The 17,552-nt window shown below is 47.9% G+C and overlaps 1 protein-coding gene across 4 annotated transcripts in view; it reads right to left on the bottom strand.

Annotated features, from left to right (window-relative positions):
- ADD1 (adducin 1) overlaps positions 1–17,552 on the bottom strand; it is a 76,509-nt gene that overhangs the window by 44,660 nt on the left and 14,297 nt on the right. Inside the window, exon 1 of one of the 4 annotated variants that reach the window (XM_045833989.1) lies at positions 791–815. The exons of the other annotated variants lie outside the window; for them this stretch is intronic. The gene's annotated coding sequence lies outside the window, so the exon portion shown is untranslated. Of the gene's footprint in view, positions 1–790; positions 816–17,552 lie in introns of those variants that run through there. 4 annotated transcript variants of the gene reach the window in all.

The raw sequence follows: 17,552 nt of genomic DNA, 5'->3' as shown, positions 1-17,552 counted from the left end.
AATTTTAAGAGTAGTAATAAATAATGTCTAATACATGGATGGTTGTCATAAATATTGACATCCAAGACAATATTATAAAACTATGAAGATTCTTTAGCCTCATATACATAAGAGATTATAACATGTTTAAATGAAAACTATATAATTTCCTATTGTATAATCTTATCCATATTATCATAATCACACACAGACAAGATAATATCATGGCAAATAAACTGTAAACTTGAATAAATTGATTTATGAAGTATGGATTGATGTTTCTCTGTCTCAATATTCTATAAATTGCTGTAATTTTACCTATGTAAAAATCTCAAGATTTCAGAAATCTTAACAGGCCGATACCTAAACCAATGAGGTCTCTGGGAGCGACCCTTTCAGACATACCCGCCCAACAGAGCCCAGCAGTCCGGATGAACCACAACAGAGAAGCCCGCCCTGCCGTGAGGCCACTCACATCCAGCCCGTCTCCATTCTGACCACACCATCCACGCTAGGTAATGACCGCTCACCTCCTGGGCAGCGACAGCTGCCAGTGACCCCCACCCCCCGTCCCTCCTCCACAGCCGGGCCAGAGAGCAGTTCAAAACCACGGTCGTCACTCCCTGCTTCACACCTGACAGTCGACAGAAGGGCCTTGCATTGAGAGATGCAAGCAAACTGTAAGATGAAAACCTTAAAATGAAATTTGAGACAATCAGAAATTTGAGCACTAACTAGACTTGGATGGCATCAAGAAATGACTGTCAAAACTCTTAGGTGTGATGTTATCATGGTCGTGTTGGACACTTACAGAAGTATTTGCGGATAAAATGGCAGGACCCTGCACGGTGCGGAGGGAGAGTGAGGGCTGCACGGGGCAACCAAGACTGGCCGTGAGCGCTCACTGCCGGCGCGGGTGAAGGACAGAGCAGCTCCACCACACCGGGTACTCTTGCGCCCGAACTGCCCTCAGAGTAAAGTGCCTCCAGACCGCCCATCCCCTGGTCTCGGCCTGCCCTCGCGTGAACTCATTTCGGCAGGTCCTTCCAGACAGGCATCACTGATTCTGGGATGAAAGATTATTTTCGGATTAGCGTTCCGCTCTGCCTAGTATGCCGCTGACCGACCTCGAACTGACAAAGGGCACCCTGACACGTGCTCTCCTAGCAAGGGCATGCAGTGCGGCCCCAAGAGGATCCGTGTAACTAAGTAACTAAGTAACTAAGTACCATGTAACTAAGCCTCACAACAGGAGCCAGACAAATTTTTGCCTAAAATACCTAATGAGCTTATTCTAAAGCTTTAGGGCAGATTCCACTATTCCTTAGCATTTTCCTTCTGGCGCAGACACTTGGCTCATAGCTAACTATTTCAACTACTCGCATGATTTACTCCTGAACCCCTAAAGGCAGAACACTCAAACCGCAGCCGGAACAAGAAGGTGGCTCCGACAGGGATGCTGTGGGCAGGGCATCTGCTAGGAAACGCAGAGGGTTTCGTCAGTTGCTAAACTCTCTTAGAACACCTCTCAGTCGGCCACCGACTGCCACGCAACCATGAATTACTGTGCCACGGAGAATAGACCAGGACGCATCACACACACACTCAACGGGAGTGGTGGCCTCTGCTGGAGTCCCAGGCCACCTGCCGCCCAACTCCAGACAGCCTTTGGCACTCGTCAACAGGAGAACGAGAAAAGAGCGGGAGCCCTGCAGTATCCATCTGCCTTTATTTGTAGTAGCTCCTGGTGCCCAGTGCATCTGCACAGAGCTGTTTTCCACATGACGTGCAAGGCACCAGAGACAAAAAATTACAGCACCGGCAGGAGACAGCAGGCAAATGAATGTGCGCAGACTCGTGGTGCCACGACAGAAATCCATCCGCTGGCAGGGAAACTGTGTGCATGGGCGGGGCACAGGTGCAGAAAGAACAGACGGGCGGTGTTACGGGATGAACTGTGTCTCCAAACATTCGTGTTGAAGAGCAAACCCCCAGCACCTCAGGATGTGACCTTACTTGCAAACGGGGTCTTCGCCCTAGTCCAGTATGACTGATGGCACTACAAGCAGGGGCGATTTGGACGCAGACATGAATACAGGGAGGACGGCACACGAAGACTGGCTGAGGTGGTGCGCTACACGCCAAGGAACCCCCAAGATGCCTGCGAATCGCCCGCAGCGGGGGCGAGCCTGGCCCAGACTCGCCCTCAGCCGGAGGGAGCCCCGCCACCGGCACGGTGATCTGGCCCTGTGGTCTCCGGCGCTGGCAGACAGCGTCCTGGGGGCTGAGCCGCCGGCCCTGCAGTACTGTCACCAGGAAGCTCACCAGGGGCCGTCTGGAAAGCTTCACAGAAGAATGTTCTTAGAGCTAAGCAGCTGCTCCCAGGTAGCTTGGGGCAAGTGGCAGTCAGCTGGGGAATGAACAGCCACTGAGCTGGAAAGACAGCAGCCCGGAAGGGGCAGCACAGCGAGGGGCGCTCGACACCCCCTTCCTCCACGGGGGGCCCGTCAGTCTCCGCCCCACTCACTCTCAGGACCCGGCTCAAATACTCCCTGTCCCGAGAGAAGCTTCCTCAAGGCCCTGAGCTCGGCACTTGGCCTCCCGTGTCCCGAGACACTTTAGTCTCACCTCCTCTCAGCCATTCTCACAGAGGACCAAACCACGAGTGCATGCGCTTGCTCCATCGCCAGTCTGAGGCCCAGGAAGAACGAGGGCACTTCCTGTCTGACCCATTTTTTGTCAGGGAGCCCTGGAGAGTTTTACGAACAGTAGGGGCTTGGCAGGCACTTGGTTTGTTCTTCAGCTAGGGAGCCCACTGCTACGGGGGACACCCCACTTCTCCAGAAGGACTCTGTGAGGTTCACATCTGAAATGAAACTGCACCACTGTTCCCCTGAAACGAGACTCAGTGAAACAGAAGGGCGCCTCACCCGGGAAGAGAAGCCAAGAGAAGGGACTGGACGCACTCGCTAGCCCGACTGCGGGAACCGTGCCGCCGTCTGCACACCTGTCAAGCCGGCGTGCTGTGCGCTTTAAGTGCACTGCGGTTTGGTCAATCCGACATCAGCACAGCCAGAAGGAAGCTTTGAAAGAGTGGGGCCTCTGCTGGAAAGAGTAAGGAGGTTTTCTAAAATTTCTTTCTCAAGAACAGTTGGTGTGTGATGTTATGTCAGTCTCCGGCGCACAACGCAGCGGTCAGGCAGTTAGTTACACACCTTAAGCGGCGATCACCCTCCCGCCCAGCCCCCGCCCGGCACCACACGGCTATCACCCTGTTTTTACCACAGCCCTAGGCTGTGCTTCACCTCCTCACGGCTCCTCTGTATTTCTCACTCCTACACCTTTTCCGCCCATGCCACTACCCCTGGCCGCCTCTGCATCTGTGAATTTTTTCCTCTTTCTGCTCGTTTATTTGTTAGACTCCACGTGTGAGTGCGTGAAACCATGTGGTTCTTGTCGTTCCCTGAAGGGTGACGAGACTTCAGACAGGCTCGGGGGTGCGACGCCGAAGAGCCGAGGAACAGCACCGCGGTGGCAGCCCAGCCCTGCTTGGCGCCTCAGGAGGGGAAGCAGGGGGACTTGGAGGCCCCGGCCAGAAATTCATCGCCAACGCTCAGAAACCTGCCATTCTGGAACGGGCGCCGAGCCGTCCACAGAGGGGAACAGACAGACGCCTTTTCGGCAGGCAGGAGGGAGCCCAGCAGCAGAGCCTTCCCCCTCCTGGGTTAAGGAGAGCGCACCAGCGTGCGTCAGAACCCTCACTACACGACGCAGGCCCCGAGCCCGCTGCTCCGCACGCTGCGGGACAGACCCCCCCCCCCCCAGGCTTCCTCCACAGAGCGTCCCTCTGACTGACGGAGCGCACCCTGCTGGGGACGCCCAGCTCGGTGAAAGCCTTTAATCCCTCTGATCGGATCATTTCTATTCCTGCCTCTCCAGATGGCCTCTTATAAATGAAAATGCTCCAAGGTCCCCTTTGAAACAGTCCCTGTATGCTGTGGGGTAAATACTCACTGGGAATTCATTTTTACATGCATGAACTCACTTTTTCTGCAGATAAGGAGATGGCGGCCAAACCAGCCCCACCGCGAGCAGTGGGCTGCTGGGGTCTGAGCTCAGAGGGCCCGGCTCCAGAGCGCCTGCCCTCAACCCCACTGCATGCCACCTCTGGCCACCCCGTGTCCCAGCAAGCTCAACAGAGGGAAAAAGTGAGCCCTGGCTGGGGAGCTCAGCTAGTTAGAGCACCACCCCACACACCAAGGTTGCAGGTTCAATTCTCCGTCAGGGCACACACAAGAAGTAACAAATGAATGCATAGATACATAGAACAACAAATCAATGTCTCTTTCTCTCCCTCCCCCCTTCTTCTCTCTAAAAATCAATCAATAATTAAAAAACAAGAGTGAAAGAAAAAAAGTAAAATTGAACCACAGCTATGCTTCCTAGCCTTGTCACCCTGAGGCTTTTAATTAGGACATGATTGATTATCTGGTTGGTCCTCTTTCTTCCTCTCTGCTTTACGACAAATGGTTAGTTAACAGGTTCCCAGCCTAATCTTCCCCATTTTATTAAGTTTTTACATGCAGCCACATACCTGCTGCTGTAGTCCTTTTACCCACGGCATTCTAACCGACCCCCCCCCGTGTGTTATCGGAGACCCCAGTCACCTGCCGGAGGCTGCACGGCCACGAGTGGAGAAGAGTGTGGAAGGGAGCCTAGGCTGTGCAGGCTGCACTCTGAGGTGCTTCTCACGAAAACAGTGTTCTCACGCTGACGAGAGGGCTCTCCAGGCCAAGGGCAGAAACGGGCCGTGGTCAGGCCGCTGTGCCAGGGATCAGTGGTCTGCCCCACTCACTCCCCTGGATTACTTCAACACGTGTGAAATCCTTCATAAAGTAAAAATGTTTTTCATTTTCACCAATAACTTTGATTTGGATGTTCTAAGTAGGTTGGCTAGGCCACGTGGTAGAACGCTGACTGCTCTCAATTAACATCTCAATTTGATCGCTATCAACTTCGACTGGTCTGCCCGACCGTGGAGCACCGTCCAGTGGGAAATCTCCAGCACGAAACTCTGCAAAACACTTCTGACACATTCGATCAGTCACAGCACCTTCTCCACACAGCGCACAGATCTTGTTCTGCATTTCAGCTGCATTTTTACCTTTCTTAAAATAATAAAGCATGATATGCTGAAAATGTTATATATTTTCTTCCATCTTCAATATCAAAATGGCTACACAAAAATTCGCTCATTTCGATGTTTTTTTAAATGCACACTGGTATGACAGCTGTCACAATACAATCTAACAAAAATATTTCTGAATGAAGTTAAAGACAAATAAGCACTACTAGAGCCATCACACAGAAAAAAAACGAACTTTTTGGCCAACCCGACGCCTCCCTAAGCTAGTGATCAAAAGCAACAATGTGGCTGACAGCACCTTGGGAGAAAGGAGAAAGGGGGACAGAGCGCAGCCCCCATCTCTGTGACCCCCCCAGATGCAGTGGAGGAGAATCGGCTGGAAAACACAGGGACCCAGGAGTGACCGGTGCAGGGCTGCTGCAGGGACAGCACCAGAGACCGCTGCAGAGACCAGCACAGAGCGCCGTTTCCGCAGACTAGGCCACCCTGTGGACTGAGGGTCTCCCATTTGCAGAACTGACTCCGTTCAAGCCCCTGAGGCCTCTGGACAAAGGGCCGAGCCAGGGCCTGAACCCAAACCACTCATCCCAAATGCCAAGCGCGTCTGCTGACTGCTGCACAGGAAGCAGGAGCCAGTGGGACGCGGGCTCTTCTGTCCGGCTCAGCACTACCTCCCCACCACTTAAAGTGGCGACCAGTACTCTCAGATGGTACACGAGCAAATCAATCGCTTACTCTTAAATAAGTGCTTTCAAAAAGAAACTGCACAAGGAAACAGCAATTCACACTCCAGAGAAGGAATCTGGGAGCAGTCCTCTTGCCAAGGTGCCTCACGATTTAACAAAGAACCCCCACAGCACAGTCAGGGCCCACCACGGTGCGGGGCCCACCACGGTCACCCCACCGCCCTGCTCTCCTGAGCCACAGGCCCGAACCACAGCAGAAAGAGCCCAAGTCCGCCTTCTCCTCCGCCAGCGCTGGCCGCTTCCTCTCCCCTGCTCCTTCACTCTGTCTCCTGTCTTCCCGTTACTGCACTGTGTTCATCTTTTAACTATGCTTTTGCTGAAATAACAGAACCTTTCAAAATGTGCTGTTTTACTGAATTTCATTCCATGAAAATGCCTTACAAAGTAAGGATCTGAGTTAATTTTGTTTATTTTTCTGGGGGACGGGAGAAGATGGAGAGGTTTGGCGGGGTTGTAAAGATGATTAAATGCTGACCACCAGAGCAGGCAGCTTTTTCAGAATTTAATGGTCAGTAACTAAACGTTCCTATTTGTGAAGTAATTGGTTCCCGGGGCAGACAAATGATAAAAGAAAGCGAGACAACACCACTGTTGAGTGTGCTAAGAAATACACATTCTGTACACACAAAGGCAGAAAGGTGATCTACTTGATCGACTCTGAGACTCCGGAGAGTGGTGCCAGGTTTTCCTCTTCAGAACTAGGCAGGGGGTACTCAAAGTCACGAGAACAGCCCTCAGTGAAACTCTTCCAAAGGCCAAGTCTCCGAAACGTAACGATGCCAGCTAACGGAGACTGAAGGCCCTATTTGTGCTCTCAAGTAATTATGAACGCGCAGATTTTATTTTTTCCACTTTTATTTTTTATTTTTGTTCAAGCACAGTTGTCTCCATTTGCCCTCCACGAACACAGATTTTAGATGGTCTAGTTTTCATAAAAGAACATAGTGTCAAGTGAAAAAAAGATACAGAGAACAGTAACTGGTTTCAAAAACATTATAAAAATAGTTTCTCATAGAATTTATTTCTCATTATCACTACCACTTACCTATGTTAATATCCAAATAATTGCTCAAGTTTTTAAAAACTACAACTGATAATTGAAGGGGAAAATTATGAAAGTCTTAATAACCACAAATGGAAAAAAAGGCCAAAAACAAATTTAGACCAAAAACTTGTGCCTCAAATTCCATATATTTGTTAGTTTTTCTTAATCAAAATGGAGCCCTTCCAAAAGACATACCACCACAGAGATAGAGGGAGGGCCCCCCCTCACAAGAAGGCTCTGCACCCACGCCTGGGGAGCAGAGATGGGTCCCTACGGCTATTGGGGACCCCACACCCATCTATCCACCATACATGGGCTCAGCACCTACAATGGGGCCAACCAGGGCTAGGCACTGTCCTTCAGTCTGGGTGCTTGGGAGACATCCAGGCACAAAACAGATTTCTGCCATCGGAATTTATCCGCCAAGCAAAGGCCTGGCAGTAAACAAGGTAGTAAATCAATCACACAGTCTGTTAGAAAGCGCTAAGTGCTATGGGTAGGGGACTGGCAGGAGAGGGAGGAGGGGAGGCAAGCGGCAACATCAGGTAGTTCGGGCTGAAAGAAGGAAGAAGGTGACCTCCCAGTGGCGAGGGTGTTTGTTAGGCACTCTGGACAGAGCGCAGGCAGAGCTAAGACTGGAGTGAAGGCTGGTCTTTGGAGCGAAATGGAGCCCATCACCATTTTCTGGAAGCACCGAGATGTTACTTCATCTACATTTCGGGGAACAGGCAAACAAAGATACAGAAAGGTCCAGTCAACCCCAACGAGCCCCCACCAGAGCTCTGAACCCTCCCCAGGGCTCGTCTCCCTGTCTCTACTCTTCACCTCCTGCAGCTCAGTCCCCACGACGACGCAACCGGCTGTGCCCGCCCGGCTGGACGCCAGTCCGCGGTCTCCCGCAGTCCCTGGAACAAATCTGAAACCTTGACCACGGCCAGCAGGGACCTCCAGGTGCGGCCACAGCCATCTTCTGAGGTCTTGTCCCAGACACACCAGCTCCTTCCCACCTTAGAGCCTTTACACCTGCGCTTCTCTGCCCAGAACAGGTTTCAGCTACTCTGAGTGCCTCACTCCCTGTCAGCCAGGTGTCAGGTCAAACTTCACCTGCAGATTTTGAGGTTGCATTCCCTTACTACCCTATTCAAAGTACCCCCACTCCAAGCTCTCTCAAATCACCCTGGGTGTCCTGGTTTTCCTTCCCCTCAGGGCATTTGTCAACAAGCTCAGGAAACAGACTCTGGAGCCAGACCCCTGCTCAGCAGGCTTGGGGGACGCTCCTAACTTCCCTGGTCTCAGTCCCCGCACCCGAAATAGCAAGGCTAACGACAGCACCGCCTCACACGGTGAGTGCACGGGTGTGCTCAGACACACAGGAGGCACTCCAGTGCTGGTCATCAGGCTTATGATCAGAAACTCACTGTCTGTCTCCCCCATTAGAATGTAGCCCCCGAGAGGGCAGGCTTGTCTGCCCGAGTCACGACTGCATTCACAGGGCTAACACTGAAGAGGCCCTCAATCAATATATACTGAGGAACAAATCCACTTCAGGTCTAACACTCCAGACCGACGATGCTAAGTGTGGACGGCAGAGGCATCTGACTGTAAGCAAAGCCGTCACCTCACCTGAGCCAGTCACAACTGACGCACGACTGAGGAGGCTCTGGGGACAGGGCCGCACACTAACCAGACTCTCGGTCTCAGGCCACCACTCACCAGGAAGTTCCAGACTGCAAATGGGCGATCTGCATATCAAACTGGGTTTTGTGTTTTGAGTTACCTGGGTTTTGTGTTTCTAAGAATTACGTCAATTCCCAAAGTCGGTATACACAGCACGAGTAGCTTTATCTGTCTCTAACGGGCTCGACTCGGAGACTTAAGCAAGTGCAACTCCCAAAGGTGAGGAAGCAAGAAAAGCAAGAAAAGGACAATTCTAGAGCTCACCACTAAGTGTGTCAGTACTTACACTGCAGGAAGACCCAACTAAGTCAGCCAGGAAGCTCAGGCTGACCAGATACATGTGAGTAAAGAAAATTCTATGTAGTTTTGATAAGGGGAAAAAACACTCTGCACTCCAGTTAAACACATTAGAAGGGACTGTTTATGACACTAGCCTAAGATGAGAGTGTCTCCCCTGAAAAATCTATGGATCAATATTGGGGGCACAGTTTATTAGCTATGAAAAGCAGGACAGACAGTACTAGTCGCAGAAACCGTCTCCTGAGTAACGTGCAGCCCACACTTCAGGCTGTCACACAGACACAACTGGAAGGCAGCCGTGCAACGGGGCGAACGCACAAGGGAGGCAGAGGCCAACACGGCTCGGCAGGGGCTCGGCCGGCCTCTCCCTCCCTCCGCCACCCCGCGTGTCTGCGGGCTGAATGAGGACAAGCTGTCTGCGTGGTGATTTCTGAGTGGTTACCATAGGTCTGTCCTCCACCTGTCGTCTGCCTGAAATCCATCTCTTGTGGGAGGCCAGGAGGTGGTCAGTAAGTACATGAGTGGGTGGCCCCCAGGTCCTTCAGCTGCTGAAAAGCAGCGATAATCAATGGGAAGAAGGCAGGAGACGTTAGGGTCAAACCCCCACCCAGACATTAACACTTCCTAGGAATGCCCCCAGGCAAGCAGCGCTCCCCGGTGGGAGGGACACCATAACCACACCTCTGTTCGGAGACCACTGAGGAGTGGGAAGGAGGCGCTCAGCGTGAAGCCCTGCCCACCGGCTGGCATGAGCATGACTGCTGGGGCCTGAAACACTTCCCCTGGCTTTCCAAAACCTGAATATAAGACGACTTATTTAACACGAATCAACACTGAGCAACTAGATCTTTGGTAGTTAAAATTCCCTAGAATTATTTTACTTACCTAAATGAAGGTCAATAGCTCTCAAATATAAACTCCATTTTTAACAAGGATTGACCTTTTGGGGACTGAGTGAAACCTGATAATGTCTGCATATCCCTTTTGCTTAAAAATGAAAACAAAATGACTAAACACAGGAACTGTCTAACTCCTGTATATGCATAGCTACTTTAAAACTTTAAAATTATGAGGCTACAGATCAAAATTTTAGAAATAAAATCTTTTCAATTTGGGGAATGAACAACTTGGAGGACAGTGGGGAAGATTCACATGCTGTAAACAGCTGATTGTGCCCAGACACAAGGGGCAGTTCTGTCCCTGGGCGTGTGGGAGAAACCGGCAGACACAGGCTGATACGTGCCCCAGTGTGTCCACCGAGGGGAAGGCGGCAGCCCAGAGGACGCCAGTCACTCTCTTCAAAGGAGCAGGCGAGACACCCATCCCTCCCATGTCTGTCACTCAATACGCAACTAAACAACACCGGCACTTTTACCTGAACATAACCCGGTTTCAAAATGAGTAACTCCTTCCTTTCCAAGTATGTATCCTCTGTGTCTAGAAAAATCTGGGGCCCTGGCCTTACAGCCTGACTTCTTCGGGGATTCCAGGACAGAAATGACCTGTCTCATCAGGTGTCAGCCCAGGCCTCAAGTGGGCGTCAGTGCCTCACTTGCTCACGGGAGGCAGGTCTCACCAGGCCCCAAGAGCACGACATACTTCAAAGAGCCCAACAGTCGGAACACTTCTGAAAAACTACAGCATATTTTTACAAGCCAATAAAAATGCAAAGCACTCTTGACTAACTGTAGCACCACAAATAAAATAAACATCCCAGAAAACTCGACCCCTTTCAGAAGTCCCAGCTGCGGGGCCTTGTCTCAGCAGAGCAGCGCGAGCAGGAGCTGCCTGCATGCTGGGATGTGCCGGCCCCGAACCACCGTCTGCAGGGCGGCCCCGACGCTGCGAACGGTGCCGCAGCGCAGCACAGGCAGCCTCCGGCACAGCACAGGCAGCCTCCGGCCCGGTCCGGGTCAGCACAAAGGTTCACTTCCTCTTTGGCTCACACACTCTGAAAAGGAAGCAGAGGTATCACTAAAATCTCCCCGCTGTGGGGGATCGGAAGTGGCTGCTTTATTTGGCATTTCTCTGATTAGTAGGTGAGGATCAATGTTCTTTATTTTTTATTTACAGAAATTTCCCATATGGCCTATTAATTTCTTTGTTCACCTACCTCTTCATTGAAATCTTGATGTAGCTATTCCTACAAATTTGAAAAATAATATACGTACTGATCCTTTGTCACATTTGACATTCTATAATCTTATTTTTTAATGAGCAAGTATTTTAACATGTTGCATATTTAGGTCTAAAAACCTGTTTTCTGAGTTTTGCTTTTAAAGAAAACGTTATATGCATTCCTTCACAGCACAAGTCTAATAAAATGTAGCAAGAAAGTTTTAAGACGTTATCTCTGATAAACATTTTACTTTGCCTTTCTCCACAATCTCTGCAATTTTAAACATTCCTCCTAAACTCATCTGGAATTTATTCTGATGAATGATGTTTTCCAGCTGTCTCATCACCAGTAGCCCCTGGAGACACGGGGCACGCATCTTCATGCCCCACAAGGACAGCTCCACTCGACACTATCGGCGCCCCACCACCGCCTCGTGATCAACGGTCTGCCTCTGGGAAGGCTGATCATCTTTTGCACCTCAGTTTCTTTCCTCATTTGTAATAAAACACTCTCAAGTCCTATGTTCCAAGGTTGTTGAGGCAATTAGAAATAATAAATATAAAATACTTAGCACTGGCTGCTGTGCTCAGTGCATTGATTGCCGGCCTGCGAACCGAAAGGTCGCCGGTCCGATTCCCAGTCAGGGCACATGCCTGGGTTGCAGGCCCAGTCCCCAGTGGAGGGTGCGGTCCCCAGTGGAGGGTGCGGTCCCCAGCGGAGGGTGCATAAAAGGCAACCACGCATTGATGTTTCTCTCTTTATCCCTCCCTTCCCCTCTCTAAAAATAAATAAATAACATTTTTTAAAATAAAATATCTAGCACAATGTCTGGCACATAACGGATACCCTATAAATATTTTAATTATCTAATATTTGATGAGAACATAAAAGTAACACACTACAAAATTCCTTTCTAAAACTTCAAAAACATCAAGTTTAACCAATTGAAAGTTAAAATGCATTATTTTAATTACAAGTAACATCTGATTGTAAACTCAATTTTACCTTTTTATATTTTAAGTAAAACTTCTGTGTCCTATCTGTATCCACACATGTAGCACTAACTAATGAGTGAGATTTCTCACGTTAAGTCAACCCCCCAACCACACTGTCCCAGTGCGGCTCACCCAAACAGAGTTGGGTGTGGTTTCAAAAACAACTCGGGGTGAGGCAAGTACAGATAAGCCAGCCAACCATCTGTTTAACCGAAGTGAACTTTAATGCACCCTGTCTTGTTTATAGTTCCAAAATCTGTCTGTTAACATTGGTACAAAAAGAACCAGGTTTTGAGTCTTCAGCAAATTCCCTTAGCCTCTCAAGGGTGACTAGCTAATAAATGTGCTAGCTCAGACCTTAGGGCCACCGAGTTCTGACCCCAGTTCACCACTACCTGCCTCGTAACCTTAGGAACTCTCCATCCCTCTGCGCTTCATCTCTTCCTTTGTAAAATAGGATATCATTATGTACTTTTTGGGTTTAAGATTAAATGAGTTAATTTATGTCAAATTGTTAGCATAAGTGGCCAGTTAATGTTAATGAAGGAAGGGAGCAAAGTAAATCACACATTAAAGCCTAATTAGCTAGGGAGCTGAGGCAGACATTATAAAGCCGGACCTACTAGGAAGCGGTGACGTTCACAGCTCCCCAGCACCCCTCAGCATCCCCCACAGCGCAGACGGGACAGGACACACGGGCTCCCTGCGGGACAACCAGCCATCAGCTGGAACTGCCAAGGGGGAGAGAGAACAGTCGAGGGGAAACTCCTCTGCTGGGCACGTGCCCGACAGAAGCCAGCATGGCACCGGGGGAGGACCCTGTCCTTGGAGATCCGTGCAGGAGGCGCCAAGACGGCGCCCACAGAGAAGAGGTATCCAGCCTGAGAAAAGGGTCCGACTGGACGGGGACCCGGAAGCCTGTAAGATCCAGGAAAGGGACGGGACAGGGGAAAGACCCAACCCAAGCACTTAAAGCATGAGGAAAGAGACTGGTTAGTTTAAAAGAAAAGCCTCTTTCCCAAGCCTGCGGTAATGTAACCAGAGCTCACCCACGGCCCCTCGCAGGGGCCCGTGTCTGCCCCTCCACCCGCGCTCTCCCCTGCAGCAGGCACGCGGGCCCGGCAGCTGCTCGAGCTCCGAGCGCAGGCCTGGGTGCCGCAGCACGGCGCCAGCCTGAGCACGGCCGGGAACAGACTGAGCTGGACTAGGCGCTGGCACGGTGAAACCGCACTGTGGCAGCCTCGGACGCCCGGCTGATGCCAGGTAACGGCACACCTCCAGACCCTGGCCCTTCTTCTGGGCTCAATGACGGCAAGGCTGGACCTCTCCCACAGCGGACAGAGCTAAGCCAACTGGTTGTGGAGGAGACACTGGGCATCTGGGAACAGTCCCCCGTGTTTGCTCCAGCTTCAATAAAGCTTACCACTGCACTTCACCCTCCCATGCAGGGGACCCCAAAGTACTTTTCCAGCAACTCCATGGGAGAACCCCATTTCCACCAGCAACAAAGTGTTTCCATACAGTGCCTGGCACACAGTAAGTCATAAACCAGTATACAACCACTATTTCCATTACTAGTAAATTCCACTTGGAATTCTCAAGACAAAAATTTGAGGGGCTTCCACTCAAAAATACCTACCACTCAAATAAGATTTCACATAAAAACAAATGTTATTTGCATGTAAGAAATACATGAAATTTCCAAGGATCAAACAAATCCAAAACCATGAGAATGAAACTAGAACACTAAACGGGAACACTCACAAAAGGTGACATTGCCAGAGGTCAAACACCCAACAAAATCAGCATTGCTAGAGGCAAAACAGGAGGAGCTGATGAGCTGGAACTCTGTAAGGAGGCTGGTCCCCAACCTTTTTGGGACCAGGGACCCGTTTCTTGGAAGACAATTTTTCTGGGGGCGGGGAGCTCAGGCAGCCACGGGAGCCGAGGCTTCACTGGCACCGGTGTGCAGCCCAGCTCCTAACAGGCCTGGCACAGGTGCCACCAGTCCACGCCCCAGGGTGGGGGACCCTTGTTACAAGGGATGAAAACAGTCTCAAGTGGACAGTGACCGTCTCAGGAAAAAAGCATCAGGAAGGAATGTTGACCTCCAGGCTGAGATCAATGAAATATGAGGTCCAAGTCAAAATTTCAACAAACCCAAAAACAATTTCCATAAACGACTGCCACCAGAAACAAAAACCCACAGATCTAGGCCCTCAAAGACTTCAAATACTAGAATTATAATACAAAACACAGAATAACTATAAAATGTATAAATTAATCATACTGATTAATACAAGCCACAGGCAGAGGTGAAGAAGAAATCAAATAGAACTTCTGAAATAAAATAATGTTGAAAAAAGTTTAAATCAATAAGTTAGCAGCAGCTTCAACACAGACAAAGAGGAATTAGTGAATGAAACGACAGTTTTGAAAAAACTACCCAGCAACCAGCCTAGGGAGACAAGGAGATGCAAAATAGGCCAAAGGAGACAGAGCGTGCAGGACAAGAAAAGCAACCACCCCTTCACTGGAGTTACAGGCAGAGATAACGGAGAAGGAGGGAGAGTCCGCATCCAGTGAGAGGACGGCTGACGCTTTTACACCACTGAAAGACATGAATCCACAAACACTCGGCAAAATAAATGAGAAATACACGCCTTATGCACATTATAATGAATCTGCAAAACAGCAAAGGAAAAATAAAATTTTCCAAAAGCAGACAGATCACCTGACAATTAGCCTATTGGCAAACTTGTAACAGAAACAAGAATAGAGGAGTAAAATACTTTCAAATGCTGAAAGGAAGTAACTGCCAACTTGGATTTCTATACCAAGCAAAACTATCTTCTGAGAAAGCGTGTGTAAGTCATTTCAGATAAACAAAAACAGAGGTACCATTTACAGACCTACAGTAAGGGAGCTTCTACAGAAGAAAAAATAATTCCAGGAAAGAAACAGAAATACAATAAGGATTGTAAGTAAAAAAACTGCTAAGTGGGAAAGTAAATCTGAAAAATGCTTTTGGATAATATAGTGATAATAATGTCCAATTCACATGGTTAAAAGGAAGGCTAGACCAAAATGCTAACAATAGCAGCATGTAATTTGATCACTGAGTTTAACTGGAATTAAAGTATTTTTAATGCCTTTGTTTTGTCTGGCATGGGAATATGATATTAATTTCAGACTCTGCTAAATATGCAGGTAAAATATCAGGGATAACAACAAAAAGAATAGAGTATGTACTTTACAAACCAAAAGAGAGGAGAATGTAAAGAAAAACATAACAACTTGGTTGTTTAAAAAGGCAAGCATGGAGAGAAAAAAATGACAAATAGAAAACAAAATGTAAGAAGTTAGAAAAAGTACCAATTTATCAAAATCACAATAAATGTAACTGTACTAAACTATGTCAATTAAAGGACAGATATCACACCCACTGTAGAAACTGAATAATAATGGTCACCAAAGTATCAGTCCTGACCCCTGGAATCTGTAAATGTTACTTTTCATGGCAAAGACTGTGAGGACAGTGTGATCATCCTGGATTACCTACATGGGCCCCAAATGCAATCACCAGTTTTCTTATTAAAAAAAGACAGAGGGCACTGTGTTCTCTCTCTCTCTCTCTCTCTCTCTCTCTCTCTCTCTCTCTCTCCTCCTAAATATTTTATTTATTTACTTCCAGAGGGGAAGGGAGAGAGGAAGAGAGGGAGGGAAACATCAACATGCAGTTGCCTCTCACACGCCCCATATTGGGGTTCTGGCCCACAACCAAGGCATGCCCTGACTGGGAATCGAACCCGCGACCCTTTGGTTGGCAGGCTGGTACTCAATCCACTGTACCACACCAGCAGGGCATCACTGCCCTCTCTTAACTACACAGATAGGAGGGCAATCTGACCAAGACGCAGAAACTGGAGTGATGCATCCACAGCCAAAGATGCCAGCAGCCATAAGATGCTGGAAAAGCAAGAAACAGATTCCCCTCTAGACCCTCCAGAGGAAGTGCACAGCGGCCAACACCTTGATTCTGACTCATGGATACTGATTCCGGGCTTCTGGACTCCGGAACTGCAAAGGATAATTCCTGTTGTTCTAAGGCACCACATTTGTGGTCATTTATTACATCAGCATAAATATATGTGTATATACATCCACAAAACATTAGGGCAGTTTGTTCTCTTTGAAAATAAATAGATGAAGATATGTATTCAAGCAAATACCAACCAAAAGGAAAAAAAAACATGGAAAATAAAAGCATTTACTTAGGCTGAAAAAGCCACTACAAGTTAAGAAAATGAAAAACACCCCTGGCCAGGGAGCTCGGTGGGTCAGAGCGTGGCCCCGATACACCCAGGTGCTGCAGGTTTGGTCCCGGTCAGGGCACATTTAAGAAGGAACCAACGAATGCATCAATAAGCAGAACAACAAATCTCTCTCTCCCCCTCTCAAATCAAATAAAAATTTAAAAATAAAATTTTAATTAAAAATAATTTTTAAAAGATAAAAATATATACACCTAATAAAATGCTATCAACACATAAAGTGAAAACTGCTAAAACTCAAATCTACCATCATGTGAGATTAAAATGTTGCTTAATTATTAGTAGGCAAAGAAGTCAACAATAAATACAAAATAACAACAATATAATTAATAAGTTAGATTATTAAAAGTATAGAGAGCCTCGCACCTCCTTGCTTTCCAAGACAATTAACCTAAAGAACGCATACTCTTTAGGCCACAAGTAACATTTGTAATGTGCACCTCAGATCTGGATGGAAATAGAGAAAATCTCAACCAACTCCAGAGAATCAAAAGCATATAAACCATTTCTCTGGTTTAATTGTGTCACAACACAATTAAAACAAATCAGTAACAAGTATTTTTTAAACCACATTATTTGTAAATTTAAAAGCACACTTAAAAAAAACTTATGTGCCAAAGAAGAAACCACGATAAAAATTTAAACATACTTTCATAATGAAAATATTACAATTGAAAATTGTTGGGTTCAATAAAACCTACTTCTAGAAAAACGTATAACCTTAAACACATTAAAAAAAAAGAGTAAGTGGCCTTTCTCTAGAAGCTAGGGAAAAACTAGACTCCAAACCGTTTAGCAGTCCCACTCACCTGCATTTTAATACATATAACTTCTAACCTTGAACAACTCTGCAGGTTGTACTACAGCTTAGATTACAGCTACAAATTGTTCTGATTACCCAAGTTTAAGACACAAACCATATACCCTTCAGGGGAAAAAAAGAGCATGACATAAGATGTAACTCATGCATCCATTCTTGCAGCCTTAGTTTTTACTGAGAGTAAAGATGATGTCAGTTTTGCTCAACAGCACAGTGAAATCTGGAGTTAGTGGTTTCAAAAGCTGAAATAACACACAAATAACTCATTCAATGAGAAAGTACTGGCAACCGTCCATAGTGGTATTCAGCAAAGTCTGCACTATTTTCATGAAAATTCTACTCCCTAGTGCATATGAAGCAATTGAAATGGAAATGATCCACCAAGAAAAAA

The sequence above is a fragment of the Phyllostomus hastatus genome, unplaced genomic scaffold (genome assembly GCF_019186645.2).
Source record: "Phyllostomus hastatus isolate PE091 unplaced genomic scaffold, TTU_PhHast_1.1 phas_contig_196, whole genome shotgun sequence".
Lineage (NCBI taxonomy): Eukaryota > Metazoa > Chordata > Mammalia > Chiroptera > Phyllostomidae > Phyllostomus > Phyllostomus hastatus.
Note: the sequence above shows the minus strand (reverse complement) of the source record. Positions and strands in the feature narration are given on the sequence as shown.